The 26473-nt window shown below is 40.5% G+C and overlaps 1 protein-coding gene across 3 annotated transcripts in view; it reads left to right on the top strand.

Moving 5' to 3' along the window:
* LOC101029170 (polyglutamine-binding protein 1-like) overlaps positions 1–26473 on the top strand; it is a 143295-nt gene that overhangs the window by 61454 nt on the left and 55368 nt on the right. Inside the window, exon 2 of one of the 3 annotated variants that reach the window (XM_074394203.1) lies at positions 11234–11359. The exons of 1 other annotated variant lie outside the window; for it this stretch is intronic. The gene's annotated coding sequence lies outside the window, so the exon portion shown is untranslated. Of the gene's footprint in view, positions 1–9416; positions 11360–26473 lie in introns of those variants that run through there. One more of the 3 variants, XM_003935604.4, reaches the window with a different exon arrangement.

Here is a 26473-nt window from a genome sequence, read left to right as displayed (position 1 = left end):
GAGTCTCAGTGTGCATCACAGCTGAAGCTTTCTGAGGGTAGGGTCAGCAGGAGAATGAAGAAAAAGCTGCCAATGAAGGGATGGGAGATTTTTACTGAAGGTCAAGTACCCCTAGGTAACCCTAAAGGGCTTGAAAAGAGATATTCTACATGAAGGCCTTCTTGGAAGTGGGTATATCTAGATCAGAGTAAACATCTTTGTGGGCATCACAGGTCTCCCCAAAGAAAAAGAAATGAATTTGGAATTTTGGATAACTTGGAAAGTTGAAACCAAGTTACCAATTTTTTTTCCCACAATGATATGTTTTGCCCAATGACTGTTCACCCATTAGCATGGCATTCTTTGCTTGAGGGAAAGACTGATTCAGCCAGTAACAAAGAAGGCAATTGAAAGGCTGAAAAACTGTGTGTGTGTGTGCTTGTATGTGAGATCTCTGTGTGCTTGTATGTGAGATCTCTGTGTGCATGTGTGTGTGTGGTCTGTTTGTTTAAACTCAGAGCAGGCATACTAGCTTGAAACCCTGCACATGCAATAGGTTTGAAGTCAAATGCAAAGAAATGTAAGTTTATTTGTTGATAAAAATAGACCCTCATTTCTTTTGGAAAAACATTATTTCTTTTGGGAAAATAATCAATTCAGAATTCAAATTTAATTCAAAGTCAAACTCGATGCTTAGACTTTTAAAAAAAATCTCCTTTTCTCTTTGCCCCAGGGCTGGGCTGTGAGTGCAGGTGGCAGGTGGCATGTACCCAGCACTGCACTGGAGAGGAGGGCGTGGGCCCCTGTGATCTCCACTCCTTGCTGGCCTCAGCTACGATCTGTGTCTCCTGTGTGCACCACTGGCTACTGCTCCTGCCAGCCTGTGCTGTGGAGGCTGGCGGTGCTTGTGCGCAACTCCTGCTCAAAGTGTCTGCCCACCTCAACTGGAATCCAGTCCTCAGGGCCGTGGCCCTCTCAGAGACCGTGCCTCCTGCTCAGAGGCATGTAGCCTCTGAAGCTCACCCAGAACACAGACAACCCCAGAATCCCCATGGAAAACCACTTTCCTAGATTGCTGCTCTACGTCATTCCCATGTCAGTGTGGGGCATTCTTTAAGGCAGTATCCTTCAAAATTTCCAGATGGAAATGGTGCATCCCTCCCCAGCCCTAACCTCTGGAGGAGTCACCAAAGTCTGGTTCTTCCTCCCTACCCAGCCCCATTCACAGAGTTGGAGAGCCCTGTCCTCCTCAGCCTCTCTCTAAGATCTTCCTCCCAAACCAGGAAGGGTTTGATTGCCTTTTTGTGTGACGGGAAGTGGCCATGACCTCGTATCCTCTACCCTATGGTTTACATTAAAAGTTCTCAACTTAGCCCTCTATGCTTTGGATCAAGATATTTAAAAGCAATGTTTTGTAAGTTAAAAATGGAAACAACCCTGTTCCATCTCAGATGGACGGCCTTTGTCATTGGTGTGCAGGTCAGCAGCCTGTTCTCCCGGTCATCCCTACCCTGCCCCTTCCCAGCATTCTTGTCTGGGGACCCTGATGCTTGCAGACCCCACAGCAACTGGCTCTGGCTGGGCTGGCCACTGTGAGATGCTAGCAGGAGATAAAAACAGTGGTGGCAAAGAAGAAGGCTTGGTATTTCCCTCTACTTCCTCTCTAGGAACTGACACTGTATACACAGCTTTTTTGTAGTAATGCCATCTCCTCCCTTGTCTTTCTAGTCTTGCTGGTGTTGTGAATCTCTGGGTGACTTTGCCATCAATTCTTTGGTTTCTCTCTTCCTCCGTTTAATTTGTACCCAGTTATCTAAGTAATTTTGTAATTTCTCTCTGTTACAAACTCTTAAAGTGGTTTCTGTTTTCCTGGTTAGACTCTGACTGATGTATCTTGCTCTCAAGACTCCTGCTTCTTTTTTTCTTTCTTTCTTTCTTTCTTTTTTTTTTTTTTTTGAGACAGTGTCTCACTCTGTCGGATCTCGGCTCACCGTAACCTCTGCCTCCTGGGTTCAAGTGATTCTCCTGCCTCACCTTCCTGAGCAGATGGGACTACAGGTGTTCGCCACCACACCTGGCATTTTCAGTAGAGGCGGGGTTTCCTCAGGTCGGCTAGGCTGTCTGAAAACTCCGGACCTTAGGTGATCCAGCCACCTTGGCCTCTCAAAGTGCTGGGATTACAGGTATGAGCCACCACACAGGGCCATCAAGACTCTTGCTTCTGAAATGGGCTTTAAGAGTTCAACAGTGACCCTTCGCATTCCTGCTATAAAAATCCTAACTATTCTTAAGACATTTTTGCTGCCCAGAACGTACTCCCTGTATGATCATAGCGCAGAGTTCTCAGATGTTGCAATACTCATGTGATCTTTCTTTGATCCTACACCATGTGTCTTAACTCTTATTTTTGCAGATTATATCCCATTCAATAGCATCCAAAAATCTTCTGCTAACTTTTTGGAGAACCCAGGTTAACGAAGTAGTGGTGTGTATGCTCAGTTGTAACAAAGCAGATTTTACACACTAACCAACGTGGATGCAGTAAAGAGTTTTAGAATATCAGTGTGTAATGACTGGTAATGAGTAGTTCAGCAAATACCCTAAAGTTCGAAGATACAAAAGAGTCAACACAGAGGTCACACAAATCAAATGTTGGGCAAGACAGGTGGTATACATGGGAAGGTAGGTCCTCTGTGTTACAAAGGGAGCAGAGGGACTGTGAAATCCGGAGAGGATGTGTGTGATCTCATAGGGAGGTTCTCCACCCAGTGTCAGGTGATTCTGCCCTCTGAGAATCTGGACCCAGTACAATGTAATTTTTGAATTTTTAAAGAGAAGCCAGAAATCTAAATTGTGAAAATCTCACAACTTATAAAATAATATCAATTAGTTTAAGTAATAGAATTACTTTAGTTAATATTAATTAACTAAAAATATTTTAAAGCATTGTGCAAATTTAACAAAATCTGTCTTGAGCTACATAGGATCCCAAGTCACCAGCTTGCAATCTCTATCCCAATTTGACATTTTACATTGCAGCAATATACATGATGCACGCAAATAATGCTGCCTTAACATAAAAAAACTTGCAGACTGATGTTTTTGACTTACCTTCATAATATGGCGTATTTTTTGGAAGATTCTGATTGGTATGAAATCTATATCCTCTTTAATGGTGGGCCAGATTTGTAAAAATATCCATAAATAACAATAACATAGATACCTTTTATAATCAGAAAAAATGTGGCCCACCATTAAAGGAGGATATGAAATCAAAATTTGTGGGCCAAAATTTTTTTTAAATATTTATTTTACTTTAGGTGCATACTATGTCTGGCATTTCTCCCCATGCTATCCCTCCCCTCCCCACTGCTGTCTCTCCCCTACCCCCCCCAACTGCCCCCAGTATGTGATGCTCCTTTCCCTGAGTCCACGTGTTCTCATTGTTCAGCACCCACCTATGAGTGAGAACATGCAGTGTTTGGCTTTCTGTTCTTGTGTCAGTTGGTGGGCCCAATTTTTTATTCAGAAATGTATTCCGGTAACTTCCCATTGCTCTTGGCTCCCAAGCTACATATATCTAGCACAATGCTAGAGATTCAAAGACATACTCAAAAAAATCTCTGACTTCAAGAAATTCACATTAGACTCCTTCCAGGAGGTAGAAGGGCTATGACTGTGGCAGCAGGGCATTCCAGCTGCCTGAGGGAAGGAATGTGGAGGAGCCTGGTTCACATATTTAAAGCGATATAGCCCCGTGGTACATCTCCGGTGTTATCTCTGCCAAGAAAGCTGCACTGTCTGTTTTTCTGCCTTTGTGTGTTTGTGCATCATGCTCCACTTCAGCCTGCCGAAACATCACTTGAACTTGAAAACTCAAATATGCTGTATCCAGAACTCTGCTAATCTTTTGGAATTATTCTTTAAATTTCCATACGACATTTTGTTTGTATTTTGAAATTATTTCGTACTTCGAAATACAGTTTCTTGAGTTCTTGTCTTAGTCTTCCTAGACCATAAAGACACTTAAGGTATCATCTACACAGGGAATTTCATCACGGTAGGGCCTAGCAGGATGGTGAGCACAGAGTGGGCGCTCTTCAGATTTGTCTTGCTTAGAAGATGCATTCTCCATCTAGTGGTAAAACTGGAAAACTGCATGTAACTTTTGCCTTCTCTAACACAACTATGATGTAAAACTGGAAAAATACCAAATAATTTAAAAACAAAATAGTGCCTCATTGATACTACAGATTGTTCAAGTCTTATTCTATTTTGATAAAACTGTGAAAATGTATGTTACTTTTCAAGCTGACTTAAATCTTTTTTATAGCATTTTTTATTAAAACACTTTATCCAAGCTGGGTGTGGTGGTGTCTGTCTGTAGTCCCAGCTGCTCAAGAGACTGAGGCGGGACGATCACCTGAGCCCAGGAGTTCAAGGCTGCAATGTGCTGTCATCATGTCTGTGAATAGCCCCTGTGCTCCAGCCTGGGCAACAAAATGAGATCCCCTCTCTAAAACAAACAAAACTTTGTCCAAGAAATTTCTCTAGATCAGGGGTCACCAAACCCTGGGCCGTGGACCGGTTCTGGTTCATGTCCTGTTAGGAACTGGGTGGCACAGCAGGAGGTGAGCTTCGAGTGAGCATTACCGCCTGAGCTCCATCTCCTGTCAGATCAGCAGCAGCGTTAGATTCTCATAGGAGCACAAACAGTGTTGTGAACTGCACACGTGAGGGATCTAGGTTACGCACTCCTTATGGGAACCTAATTAATGGCTGATGATCTGAGGTGGAACAGTTTCATTCAGAAACATCATTAGCCCCAACAATCTGTGGAAAAATTATCTTCCAAAAAAACAGTCTCTGGTGCCAAAAAGATTGGGGACTAGAGATCTAGATGATAAAAGATGATAAACACAATCACAAGATTCCTTTAAATAAGTTTACTTTTTATATCAAGCTTAGACAAGGATTAGTCACTATTGATTTCTTTCTTTTTCTTTTTTTTTTAGACAGTTTTCATTCTTGTTGCCCAGGTTGGAGTGCAGTGACTCCATCTCAGCTCACTGCAACTTCCGCCTCCCAGGTTCAAGTGATTCTTCTGCCTTAGCCTCCCAAGTAGCTGGGATTACAGGAGTGCACCAACATGCCTGGTTAATTTTGTATTTTTAGAAGAGATGTGGTTTCACTGTGTTGGTCAGGCTGGTCTCGAATTCCTGACCTCAAGTGATCCCCTCTCCTTGGCTTCCCAAAGTGCTGGGATTACAGGTGTGAGCTTACTGCTCCTGGCCTATCACCACTTATTTCTGACTCGTGACTAAACGTAGATATTCTCAGACTCTTCTAGTTCAGAAAACTTGTATTTGTGGAATTCATGAACTACAGGATTTTCTACAATATCTGGTTCTTAGTAGAATTCAAGCTATTAATCACTCAAGGTTAATTCCAGAAAAGTTTAGGCTAACTCTAAAAATTGTACATTTTTACAGTAGTGTTTACAGTACTATTGGCAGTAGCTTGGGGCCTGCCCAGGAATCTCGGGGTCTTCCCTGACTGAGCTTCATGCATTTGCAGCTTTTGTATTCCAGTTTCTCCTTACTCTCCATTACCCAGGTTTAACAGGATTTCAGGGGAAAACAGTTCTTACCAGGAATGGTGTTTATCCTGGTTAGTTGGAGACCTAGCTTTAGCATTGGTATTTTTATTTAAACTGGCTTCCTAAAAGAAGAAAAATGAAAATTAAGGTACTTTTGACATTCAGGCTGAAATAAAATGATGATATAATGTTCCCAGAGGTTGAATTTTTAAATGTCATATATTATGTAGACCAGCAATCCCCAACCTTTTTGGCATCAGGGACTAGTTTTGTGGAAGACAGATTTTCCAGGGACAGGGATGGGGTGGGGGTGGGGTGGGGAAGTGAAGGCTGGGGGAGGGGTGGTTGTGGTGGATGATTCGGGATGAAACTCTTCTACCTCAGATCATTAGGCATTAGTTAGATTTTCTTAAGGAGCATGCAACCTAGATCCCTTGCATGTGTCGTTCACAGCAGGGTTCCCGCTCCTATGGAAATCTGATGCCACAGCTGATCTGACAGGAGGCAGAGCTCAGGCAGGTGATGCTTGCTTGCCTGCTGTTCACCTCCTGCTGTGTGTCCAGGTCCTTAACAGGCCACGGACTAGTATGGGTCTGGAAGCTAGGGGTTGCGGACCCTTGGTGTAGAGTCATTCTCTTGTTTCTTTCTTTCTTTCTTTCTTTTTTTTGAGACGGAGTTTCGTTCCTGTTACCCAGGCTGGAGTGCAATGGCGTGATCTCGGCTCACCGCAACCTCCGCCTCCTGGGTTCAGGCAATTCTCCTGCCTCAGCCTCCCGAGTAGCTGGGATTACAGGCATGTACCACCATGCCCAGCTAATTTTTGTATTTTTAGTAGAGACGGGGGTTTCACCTTGTTGACCAGGATGATCTCGATCTCTTGATCTCTTGACCTTGATCCACCCACCTCGGCCTCCCAAAGTCCTGGGATTGCAGGCCTGGGATTGCACCGCACCCGGCCAGAGTAGAGTCATTCTAATTTTGTTCTGTTAGGCTCTTATATTCTTAAGCAAAAAATGCCTGGCATTAACTACAATTATTGTGGTACAGTTTGCCCATCGGCAATAGATTGAAAAACATGGCAGCGATATTTTGCAGTTCTTTTCATCAATAGGTAGAGAAACTACCAGTTTTATACTAGTTCTCCACCTCTTGAACCTAGGTTGACCATTTGACTTGCTTTGACCAATAGAATATGGCAGAAGTGACAGTGTACAAGTTCTAGAGACTCGGCTTCAAGGTGCTTAAGGGCCCTAAAATCACTATGTAAGGAAAATGGTCTAGTCTACTGAAGAGGAGACAACATGAGGGAGAGAACCAAGATGTCACAGTTGATAGCTGCTGCGAACCGCCAGTCCTGTGAGTGAAGCTATTTGGATCTTCCAGCACAGCTGAATGGAGCCCACTGAGTGAGCCCAGGCAAACCCAGCAGAGGAACTGTCCAGCTAACCCACTGAGCATGTGAAGTAAGATGGATGTTAGTCAAAGCCAAGCCATGGGGCCTGCTCAAATTCAAGGGAAAGGGAGATAGCTGGTATGTGGAACTCAAAAGAATTTGTAGTTATTTCCATCCATCATAGCATCTGTGTTTTATTTATCTGTTGCTTTGTAACTAGCTGTCCCAAAGATTAGTGATTTAAAACATCCACCACAAATGTATCCACAAGTCTGCAGTTTGTGTTTGCTGGACTTATGACAGTTTATTGCCTGCAGCTGGGAAGTCCAGATAGTTTTACACACATGTCTGGTGTCTCACTGTGATGGCTGAGACATCTGGAGCTTGGCATCTTTCTCTCTCGACATGCTCTATCCATCTGGGTAGCTGAACCTGTTTCCATGGTGGCTTGGGGCTCCAAGAGGGCAAAATTGGAAGCTGCCTGGGCTTTTAAGGCCTGTACCCAGAATCTTCACAGTGTCACTTCTGCTGCATTCTGTTTGTCAAAACAAGTCACAAAGCCAACCCAGATTCAAGAGGAGAGGAAATCAACTTCATGTCACAATGAGGGGAATAGAAAAGATTTTATGCTCATCTGTAATCTACCATATAGTTTATTCTTTGGCATAGATTATTTGCATTTATTCTACATGGAAAATATATTCATATCCTCCCAAGAAGCCCCAGTAGGATCTCTCATTCAATATGAAAGCAGTTTACTGTTCAGAATCTCACTATCTGCTCAGGTCTAGATGTGGATTAGACTGCCTGGGTGCAGCTCTTTCTCAGTCTGGAAGATTGTGAACTAATAATTCAAGTTATCTGTCACCATCACCACCCTCCCCCAATCCCACAAACCATGATGTGAAAGCAGTGAGATAACTGTAAAAGACACTCCCATTCCCGAGAGGAGGAGTGGAAGGTACATGGCAGGCACAGGTTCTTCGCAGTTCTGAAATTCAGCCAGGCACGTTGCCAGTTCCTGTGACTCCATAGGCTGGACTGTTTCTCAATGAAGTCCTGTTTCTGCTCCTTGCTAATGGTCACTTAATTCACTGTATCTTGGCTGTTGGCTCCATCCTGAGACCTTTTCCCTTTTCCATGACAAATGCTTCATCTTTGCAGCTGAGTAATTCCTCAGTTGGTGTCTCGCTCATGGAAAGTGGGGGATCCAGAGGTCTCTCTTCATTTTGAATTGCCTTTGTTCCTTTAAGTCTGTGTACAACTCCTTTTAAAAAGTGGGTTTTCTGTATATTACAGCCTACTCCATTAGGCAAGTCACACCTACATCCACACATCTCTTGGAGCGGGATCTCTCTGCTTTGAACTATGAGGTTTTATAACAGGTCTTACAGCCCTACCCTCAATTTAATCTTGTAGACCAAGGTCACATTTTGTCAGGACGTTCCTGACACCATTTCTTACATTCAGAACCCCTGAGGAGAGAGTTTTATTTTCCAGCTCAGCAATCTGTAGGCCGGAAATACTTAGTTTACATTCCCCTTGGAAATTGAATCGCTCTTCTTTTCGGTTCATCTCTCCTTCCCGTGTTTTATCATATGCAGCTAAAATAAGCAAATTCGCCCCTTTGGCATTTGACTTGGAAATTTCCTTTAGCCAGATCAAGTTTTCTATCTTCCATGTTACTGTAGTCCTCAGCTTTGCTAACTGTCCCGCTGCTCTGAAATACAGATGACCATCTTTGCGGCCTCCAATAACAGTGTCCATGCTGCCTTGCCATGCTGTGATCCTTCCCCATGGCTCAGTCTCAAAATCACCTGTGGTAGGCTTCAGTTACAGCAACACCCCACTTCCAAAGACTAATTTCTGTTTTCGTTTATGTTTTTAGTAACAAATCACCCCAAAATATAATGGCTAAAAATAACTTTTCTCTTTTCTGAGACAGTCTCACTCAGTTGCCCAGGCTGGAGTGCAGTAGCGTGATATTGTCTCACTGCAACCTCTGGCTCCCAGGTTCAAGCATTTCTCGTGCCTCAGCCTCCTAAGTAGCTAAGACTATAGGTGTCTGCCACTGCGCCTGGCTAATTTTTGTGGGTTTTTTTTTTGTTGAGATGGGGTTTGGATAGGCTGGTCTTGAACTCCTGAGCTCAAAGCATTCTGCCTGCCTTGACCTCCCGAAGTGTTGGGATTAGAGATGTGAGCCACTGTGCCTGGCCCATGTTTTTTTTTTTTCTTTTTTCTTTTCTTTTCTTTTCTTTCTTTCTTTCTTTTTTTTTTTTGAGACGGAGTTTCGCTCTTGTTTACCCAGGCTGGAGTGCAATGGCGCGATCTCGGCTCACCGCAACCTCCGCCTCCTGGGTTCAGGCAATTCTCCTGCCTCAGCCTCCCAAGTAGCTGGGACTACAGGCACACGCCACCAGGCCCAGCTAATGTTTTGTGTTTTTAGTAGAGACAGGGTTTCACCATGTTGACCAGGATGGTCTCGGTCTCTTGACCTCGTGATCCACCCGCCTCGGCCTCCCCAAGTGCTGGGATTATAGGCGTGAGCCACCGCGCCCGGCCCGACCCATGTTTTTAATGTATCATGAATGAATGAATAAATAAATGAATGAAGTAACCAAATCTTACTGTAAAGGAATTTATAAGTAAACATGTTTACTTTAACAGAAGCTATCTCAAAGTTTTAAGCAACCCTTGACTACTAATAACCAGGAATAATTAACAAAATTTGGAGGGGGAACTGGTCTTATTGTTGGATATAGCTTGTTGAAATGTTTAAAAGAAATTATATATTTAGGATTTGCTTTAAAATAATTTGGAGAAGTGGGAAAAATGGGTTGAGGTATAGATGAAATGAAATTGACTGTGAGTTGACAATTATTTAAATTGGGTTAAAGCTACATGAAGGCTCATTATACTCTTCTGTTCATTTTTATACATTTGAAATTTCCATAATAAAAAGTTTTAAAATTTCATGTAGAATATTAAGGGGCTGAAGAGCATTAAAAGGTTTGTGTATATTTTTTGCAGTGATTAATTTATTAATATTCCCACTCTTCCTACTTGAAAAAAGATTTCTATCTTCATATGATGGAAAGGAGGTATTTTAAAAGATCATCTGGAAATTTCTTTTGTATTATCTTCATTGACTAGACAACTTGAGCATACATTGGTGTTGCCTTTAACATGTAATAGATCTCATTTTAAGATATTCCTGTAACTCTGAATGCATACCAAATATCTGTAAAGCAAATCATTTCCCAGTTGATTTTCATTCCATTTTGAAGACATGCTGTCATACCTCCTGTTGACTTCCCTGTGTGCTAATTATAGCTCAGGGCAGGAGATGGGAACTGCAGAAGCTCATAAAAGCCCTAGCATTTTGCCTTAATCTGAGGCTCAAGGCAGGTATCTGATACAATGAGTTTTTATGTTCTCTGCCTGGATCAAGAAGAAGCCAGGAAGTGCAGGAGTCTGCTCCAGCAGATGCCATCCTCAAGCTGACAGCCGCTTTGCTGGCTCCGATAAGTAGTCTGAGGAGTTGCTCATCTGCTGGTAGAATTCAATGAATACAAAGGTTTTAATTATTATACATCTTCCATAGACATCTTAATGTTGGGGAATATAAAAGAAATAAAGCTTGGTGCTTGGTATCAATGAACCTAAAAGACATAAAGGGCCCAGGAACAAATACAGCTTTAAAGCGTAATCTGATATTTTCTACCCAAGGCAACACTGGAACTAGAAGAAAACCATTATAAGGATGAGTGCATATCCCAAGCATTTGTTTAAAGAATCAGCACCATGGGCCAAAATCGTCCGGTGACAAAATCCTGCTCCTGAGTGAGCAGTGGAATAGATGATGGAGTTGTTTGTGCAGAAGACAGGTGGCTAGCCTTTAAGCAGGGCAGAATGCTGCTCGTACACCCCTAAATGCACCTAGAGTTATAACCAGGGAAATCAATTCAGTAAGAACCATTTTTCTGGCATTTCTGCCCCTGGAATAGAGAAAAGGAGCCAACTCTGAATTTGTTTTAATGGAATTCTCTTTTGGGGGGCATTTGTCCTCATCCACAGTTCATATCACCCCACGTAAAATGCTGTCTGATTACAAAAGGTGGTTGGAAAAAGGTCAAGAAACAAAAATGCAGGATATTTGGTTTCTAGTCCCAAAGGCAAAGAGCTGGAAGTTGCAACTTCATCCTACAACTAGTAACTAGCTGAACAGATTGAAAAATTAGCTACTATTCTTGTATCCACAGGTGAGATAAGGACACAGGACAGACTGCTGTCCCTAAGATTGGAGAGCGAAACAGGTACAGACAGGGAGTCAAGGCTTCCCAGGTGAAGACTCCTGAGTGGAAAACACCGTTGGGACCAGTGCCAAGGTAGGAACACCTGACCTGTAACTGATGAATTGGTAGAGATTCAGTCTGAACGTAACTTGAGGGTTAAAAATAACTCTAGGGGAACCCAGTCATAGGGGAACCCTCATGATTTTATGAGTTTTACCTCCAGGAGCTCAACCAGGTTCTTATAGTAAATATCAGATAAAAATCTCTTTGTGCTTCTGGCTAGGGATGGGAGAGAAGGAAGCATTTTGAAATATTCCTGAGCATTCTCTTCTTCTTAACATATTCTCCTGTCGGGAGAAACTATTTAACTAGAGCCTAACCTGCTGGGGTTTTATCAGAACAGAACTCAACTGAGAAAAAGAACATACCTAACTCCAGCCCACTCCAGCCATCATCTTTCACCTAAGGGCAGAGGTAGGGGTAGGAGAGAACCAGGAAGCACCTGTGAAGTTCACAGTCCAGAAGTCTCGGCTCACCAAAAGGCTGAGACCTAAACACAGCACTAAACAATGCTTTCCTTTCCCCTACACCATATCACCACATTATTAAGGCCTGTTTACAGCTGTTCATTTTGCTATATACATCATGTCCAGTTATCAAGAAAGTAATTACACCAGGCAGGGTAACATGATGAAATCTTGTCTCTACAAAAATTACATAAAATTAGTCAGGCATGGTGGGGTGGATCAGTACCCAACTACTCAGGAGGATTGCTTGAGCTTGGGTGATTGAGGCTGCAGTGAGCCATCTAGCCCGGGTGACAGAGCAAGACACTGTCTTAAAAAAAGAGAAAGAAAAAATATTGCAAGGCATTCTAAAAAGCAAGCAGTACAATTTGAAGAGACAGAATAAGCATCAGAGCCAGACATAACAGGGATTTGGAATTAACTTAAAACAACCACAATTAACAGGATAAGGGCTCTAATGAATAAATTAGGACAACATGCAAGAACAGATGAACAATGTAAGTATCTCTAGTGAAATGAAAATCCTGAAGAAAAAATGCTATAGATAAAAAACATTGTAACAGAAATAAAAATGTCTTTGATGGACTTACTAGTAGACTGAACGTGGCTGAGAAAAAGAATCTCTGAGCTTGAGAATATCTCAACAGAAATCTCCAAACCTGAAAATCAAATGGAATAATGAATAATAATAAAAAAGAACATAATACCTAAGGATTGTAAGGCAGCTACAAAGGTGTAACATATACACAATGGGAATACTGAAAGGAGAAGAAAGAGAAAAAGGAATTGAAATATTTGAAACAATAATAACTGAGAGTTCTCCCAAATTAATGTTAGATTCTAACCCACAAGTGAAGGAATCTTAGAGGACACCAAGCAGAATAAATGCCAAAAAAAGAAAACAAAAACAAAAAACAAAAAATAAATCCCCAAACACACAGAAATGACAAGTAGGCATATTATTTTCAAACTGCAAAAAATCAAAGAAACAAATCCTGGAAGAAGCCAGAGGGAAAATAAAGTATCTTACATATAAAGCAAGAAAAACAAGAATTACATTTGACTTCTCAGAACCATGCAAGCAAAAAAGGGAGTAGAATGAAATATTGAAAATGTTTAAGGGGAAAAAACTCCAATCTAGAATTCTGTACACTGCATAACTATTCAAAAGTGAAAGAGATACAAAGACTTTGTCAGACAAGCAAATATTAAAGGAATTTGTTACCAGTAGACCTGCCTTGAAAGAAGTGTTAAAAGAGGTTCTTTAAAGAGATGAAAAATAATATAGGTCAGACACTTAGATCTACATAAAGAGCACTGAAGAGGAATTTGTGAAGATAAAATAAAAACCTTTATTTTTTAAAATTCTTAATTGATCTAACAGATAAACAGGGTCTACATAAAGAAAGGAAGAGTACTGAAGAGGAATTTGTAAAGATAAAAACCTTTGGTTTTCTTATTCTTTATTGACCTGAAAGATAAGTTCAAAATAACAACAATGTATTCAATTGTATATACTTATGAATATCTCTATATGTATGTGTATCTATATGTCTTAAGGAAAAAACAAATATAGGCTAGGCATGGTGGCTCACACTTGTAATCCCAGCACTTTAGGAGGCTGAGGCCTGTAGATTGTTTAAGCCCAGGATGGTAAGATAAACCTGGGTAACATAGTGAGACTTCGTCTCTAGCAGTGCATGCCCATGGTCCCAGCTATTTGGGAGGCTGAGATAGAATGATCAGTTGAGCCTGGGTGGTTGAGAGCTATGATTATGCCACTGTACTGCAGCCTGCGTGACAGAATGAGATCTTGTTTAAACCCAAATATATATATATATATATATATATATATATATATATATATAAAAATACATGCATATATATGTATATACATACATGTACTTATATGTAAGTGAAATAATGGTACAAGAAATGTGAAGGAGAAATTAGAAATATTTTGTTATTATCACATACTCATAATACCTGTGAAGTCATATAGTGTTATTTAAATGCAGGCTTGAATTAGTTGTAAATGTATATCACAAACTTGAGGGTAACCACTAAAAAAGTTTAAAAAGAAGTATAGTTGGCCGGGCGAGGTGGTTCACACCTGTAATCCTGGCACTTTGGGAGGCCGATGCGGCCAGATCACCTGAGCTCAGGAGTTTGAGACCAGCCTGGTCAACATGTTGAAACCCCATCTCTATTTTTTTAAAAAAGTATAGCTAATATGCTGAGAAAGAATAGAGAAAGGAATCATACAAAATGCTCAAAGCCACAAGAGACAGAAAAAGAGTGAAGGCAAAATTAGGAACAAAGATCAAGGGGAAAAAGTAGAGAATGAAAGAAATGTCATAGGTATTAATCTAACTATGTCAGTGATCACTTTGAATGGCAGTGGTCTAAATGCAGCAATTAAAAGACAGAGATTGTTAGAGGGGATGAAAAAATGAGATCCAACTATATGTTGTCTGCAAGAAAACCACATTAAATATAAAGACACTTATAGAGTAATAGTAAATAGATGAAGAAACATATAGCATGCCAACACAAATCAAAAGAAAGCAAGAGTTACTACATTAATTTTAGAGAAGATTTCAAAGCAAGGAAAATTATCACAATAAAGAAAAGCATTGCTTAATGATAAAGGAGTCAATTGTCCAAGGAGCCATAATAATCCTTAATATGCATGTGACTAAGAACAGAGAATTAAACTATGTGAGGCAAAAACTAATAGAACTGCAAGGAGAAATACACCAACAAATTATTATAGTTGGATTCTTCAACACTTCTCTATCGGAAGTTAACAGATCCAGCAGGCACCAGATCTGTAAGGATAAAGTTGAACACTATCAATCAACTGAATATAATGAAATCTGTAGAGCGCTTCATCCAACAACAGCAGAATACAGATTCTTCTCAAGCTTACACAGAATGTTTACCAAGATAGAACACATTTGGAGCTATAAAACACACCTTAATAAATTTAGAATAGAAATAATACAGCGTTTGCTTTTAGATCATAATATAATTGAACTAGAAATGAAAAAAAAAAAAAAAAGAGGCTCGATGAAGTGGCTCACATCTATAAACCCAGCACTTTGGGAGGGTGAAGCAGGCAGCTTGCTTGAAGCCAGGAGTTTGAGACCAGCCTGGGAAATACAGTGAGACCTCCACAGAAAAATTTAAAAATTAGCCAGGCTTCTATAGTCCCAGCTACTGGGGAGGCTGAGGCAAGAGGAACACTTGATCATTCAGAAGTTTGAGGCTGCATTGAGATGTGATCATACCTCTGCACTCCAGCCAGGGTGATAGAGCAAGACCATCTTAAAAAAAAAAATAGCTGGAAAACCCAATATATGTATGAGGAGAATAAATAACGTATTTCTTTTTTTTCCTGTTCTCATCAAAATCTTTTATTTATTTATTTTCCTTTTTAAAAATTATACTTTAAGTTCTGGGGTACATATGCAGAATGTGCAGGTTTGTTACATAGGTATACACGTGCCATGATGGTTTGCTGCATCTATCACCCTGTCATCTGCATTAGATATTTCTCCTAAAGCTATCCCTCCCCTATCCCCCAACCCCCCAACAGGCCCCACTGTGTGATGTTGCCCCACTGTGTGATTTTCCCCTCCCTGTGTCCATGTGTTCTCATTATTCAACTCCTGCTTATGTGTGAGAACTTGCTGTTTGGTTTCCTGTTCCGTGTTAGTTTGCTGAGAATGATGGTTTCTAGCTTCATCCATGTTCCTGCAAAAGACATGAACTCATCCTTTTTTTATGGCTGCATAGTATTCCATGGTGTATATGTGCCACATTTTGATAGGCATTTGGGTTAGTTCCAAGTCTTTGCTATTGTAAACAGTGCCACAATAAACATACATGTGCATGTATCTTTAAAATAAAATGATTTATAATCCCAAAGGATTATAAATTTATAATCCCAAAGGATTATAAATCCCAGTAATGGGATTGCTGGGTCAAATAGTATTTCTAGTTCTATATCCATGAGGAATTGCCACACTTCCTTCCACAATAGTTGAACTAATTTACACTCCCACCAACAGTGTAAATGCATTCCTATTTCTCCACATCCTCTCAGGCATTTGTTGTCTCCTGACTTTTTAATGATTGCCATTCTAACTGGTGTAAGGTGGTATCTCAATGTGGTTTTGATTGGCATTTCTCTAATGACCAGTGATGATGAGCTTTTTTCACATGTTTGTTGTCTGCATAAATGTCTCCTTTTGAGAAGTGTCTGTTCATATCCTTAGCTTGCTTTTTGATGGTTTTTTTTTTTCTTGTGTATTTGTTTAAGTTCTTTGTAGATATTGGATGTTAGCCCTTTGTCAGATGGGTAGATTGCAAAAATTTTCTCCCATTCTGTAGGTTGCCTGTTCACTCTGATGATAGTTTCTTTTGCTGTACAGAAGCCGTTTAGTTTAATTAGATCCCGTTTGTCTATTTTGGCTTTTGTTGCCGTTGCTTTTGGTGTTTTAGTCATGAAGACCCTGCCCATGCTTATGTCATAAATCATATTGCCTAGATTTTCTTCTAGGGTTTTTATGGTTTTAGATCTTATGTTTAAACTTTTAATCCACCTTGAGTTAATTTTTGTATAAGGTGTAAGGAAGGGGCCCAGTTTCGACTTTCTGCATATGGCTAGCCAGTTTTCCCAACACCATTTATTAAATAGGGAATCCTTTCCTCATAGCTTGTTTTTGTCAGGTTTGTCAAAGAACAGATGGTTGTAGATGTGTGGTGTTATTTCTGAGGCCTCGGTTTTGTTCCATTGGTTTATATATCTGTTTTGGTACCAGTACCGTGCTATTTTGATTACTGTAGCCTTATAGTATAGGTTGAGGTCAATAGCGTGTTGCCTCCAGCTTTGTTCTTTTTACTTGGGATTGTCTTGGCTATGCGGGGTCTTTTTTGGTTCCATATGAAATTTAAGGTAGGTTTTTCTAGTTCTGTGAAGAAAGTCAATGGTAGCTTGATGAGGATAGCACTGAATCTATAAATTACTTTGGGAAGTATGACCATTTTCACGATACTGATTCTTCCTATCGATGAGCATGGAATGTTTTTCCGTTTGTTCGTGTCTTATTTCCCTGAGCACTGGTTTGTAGTTCTCCTTGAAGACGTCCTTCACATCCCTTCTAAGTTGTATTCCTAGGTATTTTATTCTCTTTGTAGCAATTGTGAATGGGAGTTCACTCATGATTTGGCTCTCTGTTTGTCTGTTATTGGTGTATAGGAATGCTTGTGATTTTTGCACATTGATTTTGTATCCTGACACTTTGCTGAAGTTGCTTATCAGCTTAAGGAGATTTTGGGCTGACATGATGGGGTCTTCTAAATATACAATCATGTCATCTGCAAATAGAGATAATTTGACTTTCTGTTTTCCTAATTGAATATGCTTTATTTCTTTTTCTTGCCTGATTTACCTGGCCAGAACTTCCAATACTATGCTTAATCGGAGTAGTGAGAGAGGGCGTCCTTATCTTGCGCCGGTTTTTGCCCATTCAGTATGATATTGGCTGTGGGTTTGTCATAAATAACTTTTATTATTTTGAGATACATTCCATCAGTATCTAATTTATTGAGAGTTTTTAGCATAAAGTGCTGTTGAATTTTGTCAAAGTCCTTCTTTGCATCTATTGAGATAATCCTGTGGTTTTTGTCTTTGGTTCTGTTTATGTGATGGATTACATTTATTGATTTGTATATGTTGAACCAGCCTTGCATCCCAGAGATGAAGCTGCCTTGATTGTGATGGATAAGCATTTTGATGTGCTGTTGGGTTTTGTTTGCCAGTATTTCATTGAGGATTTTTGCATCGATGTTCATCAGAGATATTGGTCTGAAATTTTCTTTTTTGTGTATGTGTCTCTGCCAGGTTTTGGTTTCTGGATGATGTTGGCCTCACAAATGTGTTGACAAGGATTTCCTCTTTTTCCATTGTTTGGAATAGTTTCAGAAGGAATGGTGCCAGCTCCTCTTTGTACCTCTGGTAGAATTCGGCTGTGTAACTGTCTGGTCCTGGACTGCCTCACCCTCCCGAGTAGCTGGGATTACAGGTGCATGCCACCATGCCCAGCTATTTTTTTTTTGTATTTTTAATATAGATGGGGTTTCACCATGTTGGCCAGACTGGTCTTGAACTCATGACCTTATGTGATCCATCCGTCTCAGCCTTCCAAAGTGCTGGGGATTACAGGCATGAGCCACTGTGCCTAGCCAAAAAATAAAATGTTTTGAAAATTTTCATTATGTAAGTGAAAAAAAAATTCTACAGGGAAAGAAAAAACAAAACAGAAATGGAAATGTGTGGAAGAGAGAAACCTAGGGTAAGAGAAGCCCATCAGTGTAGCATGCTTTCTGCTTCAAGTGGCAGTGAAGTGTAAGTGGAGATTGCTTCATCTAGTCTAACCTCCCCACATTCTCAGGGAGGCCCGGAACAAGCACTGGGTCAGGGACCAAGCAGCCTGAATATTGGCCTTGACTCATTAATTTCCTCACCTTTCCAAATTCCACTTCCCTGTTTGAAGATAGAAGGTGGTGGTCTAACTTCCTTAAGATATAGTCAGGCTCTCAAGGTCCAAAAATCAATATAGGCTGAGATGAAAATTTATAGAATGTTGCAGAGGGGCTTAGGAGAAATTTTGTAATTTAGGGCAGACAGAGAAACTGGGCCTCTTGTGGGTGGGCAAGGGTTCATCCAGAAGTGGGAGAAACTAGTTCCTTACTTTGCATTTAAGTTCAAAGCCTCAGATTGACCTAGGTTTTTTGCAATAGGTTAAAGGAAGGTATCTTCATAGTGCTCCATGGCTGTTAGTCTTCTACCCTCTTCCTAAGGTGAAGCCCTCCTTCCATATGGAGGACCACCTCACGCAGATAAAACATAGATGCCCTTCTGGTTTACAAATGCAAACACAGGCCAACTTCAAGATTTTCCTTAAAAGGTTTATTTTAAAAATGTAAAAATATATTTGCATAACATAATTTTACAAAGACTGTAGTAGACTCCAGTCAGCAAGTTAAAAATAAAAGTATTATTTGTTTATTGAAATTAAGTTTGATTTGAGGCTGTTTCTATTTACAGACTCACACACCAAAATAGTAGCTTAATCAAAGATTAGTTTAATGCAAATATTTGGCACCCTACCAGAAAGACCATAAGGCTATTGTCAAATCAGTTAAATTTCTGTTACAAGTAGTAAGGGTGGCCATCTGCTATGGTTGGCAAAGAAATTAACATATTTCAAGATGCAAACACATCTCAGATCTCTAAGCAGAGGTCTTTGGCTATAGACGATTTGGGTCTAATATCTAGTCTTTAAACTGATATACAGTGTCTTTAAATAGGCCAGAGATATCAGATAATGAATGTTTTATTTATTTGCTATTATGAAGGACAACAATGTCTTATCAATTCAATTCAGCAAACGTGGATTGTGCCTTTGCTGTAAACAAGTCTTAGGGGTTTGTGCTTTGATGCAAGCAATGAAAGGGGCCTTTAAGGAGCTTCTGGTTTAATGTGGGACATGGATACATATGTATTTTCCCATGCAAGACAAAATGCTACCATGGAAGCCTGAATCAGGTGCCATCAGAGTCTTCTTGCGCTAGGTAGGGATTGGTAAAGGCTTCCCCTCAGATGGCACTTGTGGATTTTGAAGGAAAAGTATTTTTTAAAAAAAGAAACAGCTTAGGTGAGACTTAGAGGCATAGCATTGTTGCTTTATTCTGGAAACAGCAAGTGTTTCTGTTTGGCTAGGTAGAAGACATTTTCTTTCTGGTTTTTTTTTTTTTTTTTTTGAGACGGAGTTTCACTCTTGTTGCCCAGGCTGGAGTGCAATGGCGCGATCTTGGCTCACTGTAACCTCCACCTCCTGGGTTCAAGCAATTTTCCTGCCTCAGCCTCCTGAGTAGCTGGGATTACAAGCACATACCACCACGCCCAGCTAATTTTTGTATTTTTAGTCGAGACAGAGTTTCACCATGTTGGCCAGGATGGTCTCAATCTCTTGACCTCATGATCTGCCCATCTCAGCCTCCCAAAGTGTTGGGATTACAGGCGTGAGCCACTGTGCCCGGCCGAGCTTTTTAAAAATATGTTTGTTGGCTGCACAAATGTCTTCTTTTGAGAAGTTTCTGTTCATATCCTTTGCCCAATTTTTGATGAGGGTGTTTGTTTTTTTCACGTAAATTTATTTAAGTTCTTTGTAGATTCTGGATATTAGCCCTTTGTCAGATGGGTAGACTGCAAAAATTTTCTCCCATTCTGTAGGTTGTCTGTTCACTCTAATGATTGTTTATTTTGCTGTACAGAAGCTCTGGAGTGTAATTAGGTCCCATTTGTCTATTGTGACTTTTGTTGCCAATGCTTTTGGAGTTTTAGTCATGAAGTTCTTGCCTATGGCTATGTCCTGAATGGTTTTTCCTTGGTTTTCTTCCAGGGTTTTATGGTGTGGTGTTAGGTATTATGTTTAAGTCTTTAATCCATCTGGAATTAATTTTAGTGTAAGGTGTCAGGAAGGGGTCCAGTTTCTGCTTTCTGCAGATGGCTACCCAGTTTTCCCAACATCATTTATTAAATAGGGAATCCTTTCCCCATTGCTTGTTTTTGTCTGGTTTGTTGATAATCAGATGGTTGTAGATGTGTGGCATTATTTCTGAGGCCTCTGTTCTGTTCCATTGGTTTTTATATCTGTTTTGGTATCAATACCACGCTGTTTTGATTACTGTAGCATTGTAGTATAGTTTGAATTCAGTAGTGTGATGCCTCCAGCTTTGTTCTTTTGGCTTAGGATTTTCTTGGCTATGCAGGCTCTTTTTTTGGTTTCATATGAAATTTAAAGTCATTTTTTCTAATTCTGTGATGAAAGTCATTGGTAGCTTGATGGGGATAGCATTGAATCTATAAATTACTTTGGGCAGTATGACCATTTTCATGATATTGATTCTTCCTATCCATGAGCATGGAATGTTTTTCCATTTTTTTGTGTCCTTTCTTATTTCCTTGAGCAGTGGTTTGTAGTTCTCCTTAAAGAGGTCCTTCACAACCCTTGTTAGTTGTATTCCTAGGTATTATATTCTGGTTGTAGCAATTGTGAATGGGCGTTCACTCATGATTTGGCTCTCTGTTTGTCTATTATTGATGTATAGGAATGCTTGTGATTTTTGCACATTGATTTTGTATCCTGAGACTTTGCTGAAGTTGCTTATCAGCTTAAGGAGATTCTGGGCTGAGATGATGGGGTTTTCTAAATATACAGTTATGTCATCTGCAGACAGACAATTTGAGTTCCTCTCTTCCTGTTTGAATACCCTTGATTTCTTTTTCTTACCTGATTGCCCTGGCCAGAACTTCCAATACTGTATTGAATAGGAGTGTTGAGAGAGGGCATCTTTGTCTTGTGCTGGTTTTCAAAGGGAATGCTTCCAGATTTTGCCCATTCAATATGATATTGGCAGTGGGTTTGTCATAAATAGCTCTTACTGTTTGGAGATACGTTCCATCAATACCTAGTTTATTGAGAGTTTTTAGCATGAAGAGCTGTTGAATTTTGTCAAAGGCTTTTTCTGCATCTATCAAGATAATCACGTAGTTTTTGTCTTTGGTTCTGTTTATGTGATAGATTACATTTATTGATTTGTGTATGTTGAACCAGCCTTGCATCCCAGAATGAAGCTGACTTGATTGTAATGAATAAACTTTTTGATGTGCTGCTAGATTCAGTTTGCCAGTATTTTGTTGAGGATTTTTGCATTGATATTCATTAGGGCCGTTGGCCTGAAATTTTCTTTTTTTGTGTGTGTCTCTGCCAGTTTTTCATATCGGATAATGCTGGCCTCATAAAATGAGTTACAGAGGCGCCTGTCATTTTCTATTGTTTGGAGTAGTTTCAGAAGGAATGGCACCAGCTCCTCTTTGTACCTCTGGTAGAATTTGTCTGTGAATCCATCTGGTTCTGGACTTTTCTTTGGTTGGTAGGCTATTAATTACTGCCTCAGTTGCAGAACTTGTTGTTGGTCTATTTAGGGATTCGACTTCTTCCTGGTTTAGTCTTGGGAGGGTGTATGTGTCCAGGAATTTACCATTTCTTCTAGACTTTCTAGTTTATTTGCCTAGAGGTAGTTATAGTATTCTCTGATGGTCATTTGTATTTCTGTGGGATAAGTGGCGATATCTCCTTTTTCATTTTTTACTGTATCTATTTGATTCTTCTTTTTTCTTTATTGGTCTGGCTAGGCCCTATTTTGTTGATCTTTTCAAAAAACCAGCTCCTGGATTTACTGATGTTTTTTGAAGGGTTTTTGTGTCTCTGTCTCCTTCAGTTCTACTCTGATCTTAATTATTTCTTGTCTTCTGCCAGCTTTTAAAGTTGTTTGCTCTTCCTCTTCTAGGTATTTTAATTGTGATGTTAGGTTGTTAATTTTAGGTCTTTCCTGCTTTCTCTTGTGGGCATTTAGTGCTATAAATTTACCTCTAAACACCACTTTAGCTGTGTCTCAGGGATTCTGGTACATTGTGTCTGTTCTCATTGGTTTCAAAGAACTTATTTATTTCTGCCTTCATTTTGTTATTTACCTAGTAGTCATTGAGGAGCAGTTTGTTCTGTTTCCATGGAGTTGTGCAGCTTGAGTGAGTGTTTTAATCCTGAGTTCTAATTTGATTGCACTGTGGTCTGAGAGACTGTTATGATTTCCATCCTTTTGCATCTGTTGAGTGTTTTACTTCCAATTATGTGGTTGATTTTAGAATAAGTGTGATTTTAGAATAAGCTGAGAAGAATGTATATTCTGTGGATTTGGGGTGGAGAGTTCCGTAGATGTCTATTAGGTCCACTTGGTCCAGAGCTGAGTTCAAGTCCTGAATATCCTTGTTAATTTTATGTCTCATTGATCTGTCTAATATTGACAGTGGGGTGTTAAAGTCTCCCACTCTAATTGTGCGGGAGTATAAGTCTCTTTGTTGGTCTCTAAGAACTTGTCCTATGAATCTGGGTGCTCCTGTATTGGGGGCGTATATTTAGGATCGTTAGCTCTTCTTGTTGCATTGATCCCTTTACCATTATGTAATGCCCTTCTTTGTCTCTTTTAAACTTTGTTGGTTTAAAATGTGTTTTATCAGAGACTAAGATTGCAACCTCTGCTTTTTTTTACTTTCCATTTGCTTGTTAAATATTCCTCTATCCCTGAATTTGGACCTATATGTCCAAATTTTTTGCATGTGAGATGGGTCTCCTGAATACAGCACACTGATGGGCATTGACTCTTTATCCAGTTTGCCAGTCTGTGTCTTGTAATAGGATATTTAGCCAATTTACATTTAAGGTTAATATTGTTATATGTGAATTTGATTCTGTCATTATGATGCCAACTGGTTATTTTGTCTGTTAGGTGATGCAGTTTCTTTGTAGTGCTGAGGTTCTTTACAATTTGGTATGTTTTTGTAATGGCTGGTACTGGTTGTTCCTTTCGATGTTTAGTGCTTCCTTTAGGAGCTTTTGTAAGGCAGGCCTGGTGGGGATAAAATGTCTCAGCATTTGCTTGTCTGTAAAGTTTCTCCTTCATCTATGAAGCTTAGTTTGGCTGGGTGTGAAATTCTGGGTTGAAAATTCTTTTCTTTAAGAATGTTGAATATTGGCCCTCACTCTCTCCTGGCTCGTAGGGTTTCTGCCAAGATATCATCTGTTAATCTGATGGGCTTCCTTTTGTAGGTAACCCAATCTTTCTCTCTGGCTGTCCTTAACATGCTTTCCTTTGTTTCAACCTTGTTGACATAATTATGTGTCTTGGGGTTGCTCTTCTTGAGGAGTATTTTTGTGGTGTTCTCTGTATTTCCTGCATTTGAATGTTAGTCTGTCTTGCTAGGTTGAGGAAGTTGTCCTGGAGAATATCCTGAAGAGTGTTTTCCAACTTGGTTCCATTCTCTCTATCACTTTCAGGTACACCAATCAAATGTAGGTTTGGTATTTTCACATAGTCCCATATTTCTTGGATGCTTTGTTTGTTCCTTTTTATTCTTTTATCTCTAATCTTGTGTTCACACTTCATTTCGTGAAGTTGATCTTCAGTCTCTGATTTCCTTTCCCTGCTTGATTGATTTGGCTATTGATACTTGTGTATGCTTCATGAAGTTCTTGTGCTGTGTTTTTCAGCTCCATCAGGTCATTTATGTTCTTCTCTAAACTGGTTATTCTAGTTAGCAGTTCATCTAACCTTTTTTCAAGGTTCTTAGCTTACTTGCATTTTGTTAGAACATGCTCTTTTAGCTCAGAGTACTTTGTTATTACCCACCTTCTGAAGCCTACTTCTGTCAATTTATTAAACTCATTCTCCATCCAGTTTTGTTCCCTTGTTGGCAAGGAGTTGTGATCCTTTGGAGGAAAAGATGTGTTCTGATTTTTGGAATTTTCTGCTTTTTTTCTGCTGTTGTTTTCTCCATCTTCATGGATTTATTTACCTTTGGTCTTTGATGTTGGTAACCTTTGGATGGGGTTTCTGATTGGACGTGCTTTTTGTTGATGTTGATCCTATTCCTTTCTGTTAGTTAATTTTCCTTCTAACAGGATCCTCTGCTGCAGGTCTGCTGGATTTTGCTGGAGGTCCAGTCCAGATCCTTTTTGCCTGGTATCTCCAGCGAAGGCTGCAGAACAGCAAAGGTTGCTGCCTGTTTCTTCCTCTGGAAGCTTCATCCCAGAGGGGCACCCACCAAATGCCAGCTGGAGCTGTCTTGTATGAGCTGTCTGTTGGCCCCTGCTGGGAGGTGTCTCCCAGTCAGGAGACCTGAGGGTTAGGGACCCACTTGAGGAGGCAGTCTGACCCTTAGTCGAGCTCAAACGTTGTGCTGGGAGATTCACTGCAGAGAGCTAGCAGACAAGGATGTTTGAGTCTGCTGAAGCTGCACCCACAGCTGCCCGTTTCCCCAGGTGCTCTTTTTCTAGGGAGATGAGAGTTTTATCTATAAGCCCCTGACTGGGGCTGCTGCCTTTTTTTCAAAGATGCCCTGCCTAGAGAGGAGGTATCTAGAGAGGCAGTCTGGCTTCAGTGGCTTTGCTGAGCTGTGGTGGGCTCTGCCTAGTTTGAAGTTCCCTGGAGCTTTATTTATACCCCAAGTGGAAAACTGCCTACTCAAGCCTCAGTTATGTTGGATTGCCCCTCCTCCACCAACCTCAAGAGTCTCAGGTTGACTTCAGACTTCTGTGCTGGCAGACAGAATTTCAAGCCAGTGGATCTCAGCTTGCTGGGCTCAATCAGGGTGGGATCTGCTGACCTAGACTGCTCAGCTCCCTGGCTTCAGCCCTGTTTCCAGGGGAGTGAATGGTTCTGTCTTGGGTGTTCCAAGTGCCATTGGGGTATGAAAAACAAACAAAAACCCCTGCAGCTAGCTCAGTGTCTGCCCAAACAGCCACCCAGTTTTGTGCTTGAAACCCAGGGCCTTGGTGGCTTAGGCACCTGAGGGAATCTCCTTGTTTGTGGGTTGCAAAGGCCATGGGAAAAGTGTAGTATCTCAGCTGGAATGTGCCATTCTTCATGGCACAGTCTTGTGGCTTCCCTTGGCTAAGGGAGGGAGTTCCCTGACCCCTTGCGCTTCCCACCATGCTTCACCTTACCCTCCGTGGGCAGTATGCAGTGCCTAACTAGTCCCAGTGAGATGAACCAGGTATCTCAGTTGGAAATGAAGAAATCACCCATCTTTTGCGTTGATCTCACTGGGAGCTGCGGACCAGAGCTGTTCCTATTTGGCCATCTTGCCAGGTCTCTCTCATCTAAATATGTTTTCCTGTTTCATTTTCTCTGGTCTATCTTGGGGCTTTCAGTAAAAGTGTTTTTTTTGTTTGTTTGTTTATTTTTTGTTTTGAGATGAAGCCTCATTCTGTTCCCCAGGCTGGAGTGCAATGGTGCTTTCTCAGCTCATTGCAACCTCTGCCTCCTGAGTTCAATCGATTCTCCTGCCTCAGCCTCTGCAGTAGCTGGGATTGCAGGCACCCGCTGCTGTGCCTGGCTAATTTTTGTATTTTTAGTTGAGATGGGTTTCACCATGTTGTCCAGGCTGGTCTCAAACTCCTGACCTCACGTGATCCACCGGCCTAAGCCTCCCAAAGTGGTGGGATTACAGGTATGGGCCACTGTGCCTGGCCAGTAAAAGTGCTATAAAGGTGTTCTTTATATAAGTTTTATATATTACTTACGTTCATGCTTGGATGTTTTATCTTTTTTATTTTTAGCATAAATAGGGTCTTCTCGTGCATTATATCATCTAACTGGTTATTGCTTATATCTATGAAGGCTGGTTACTTCTGAATATCAAAGGCTTTTGAGTTAAGGATTGCTATGATGACATTGTATAGAATCTATTACAGAAGTTGTATCTCCTGAAATGACTCCTGGAGCAACTTGGTAGAGCTAATCATCAGGGTAATCACCCATGAGTTTGTCTCTGAAATTACTCCAGAGAGCAGGAAACCAGACTAGGAAGTTGCTGATACTGTTGGTACCATCACTGCACCACTTGACTATCTCTTGATGTTCACAAAGTTGGTGATTTCACACTGGAACATGGACCTTCAAACTTAAGAATTACAAGAATAGACTCTAGAACACAGCTGCTAAAAGACTCTCATGAGCTTGCTTGCAAGAAAAAGTCACCAAAAAA

Source organism: Saimiri boliviensis, chromosome 2 (assembly GCF_048565385.1).
Source record: "Saimiri boliviensis isolate mSaiBol1 chromosome 2, mSaiBol1.pri, whole genome shotgun sequence".
In the NCBI taxonomy this organism is placed as follows: domain Eukaryota; kingdom Metazoa; phylum Chordata; class Mammalia; order Primates; family Cebidae; genus Saimiri; species Saimiri boliviensis.
Note: the sequence above shows the minus strand (reverse complement) of the source record. Positions and strands in the feature narration are given on the sequence as shown.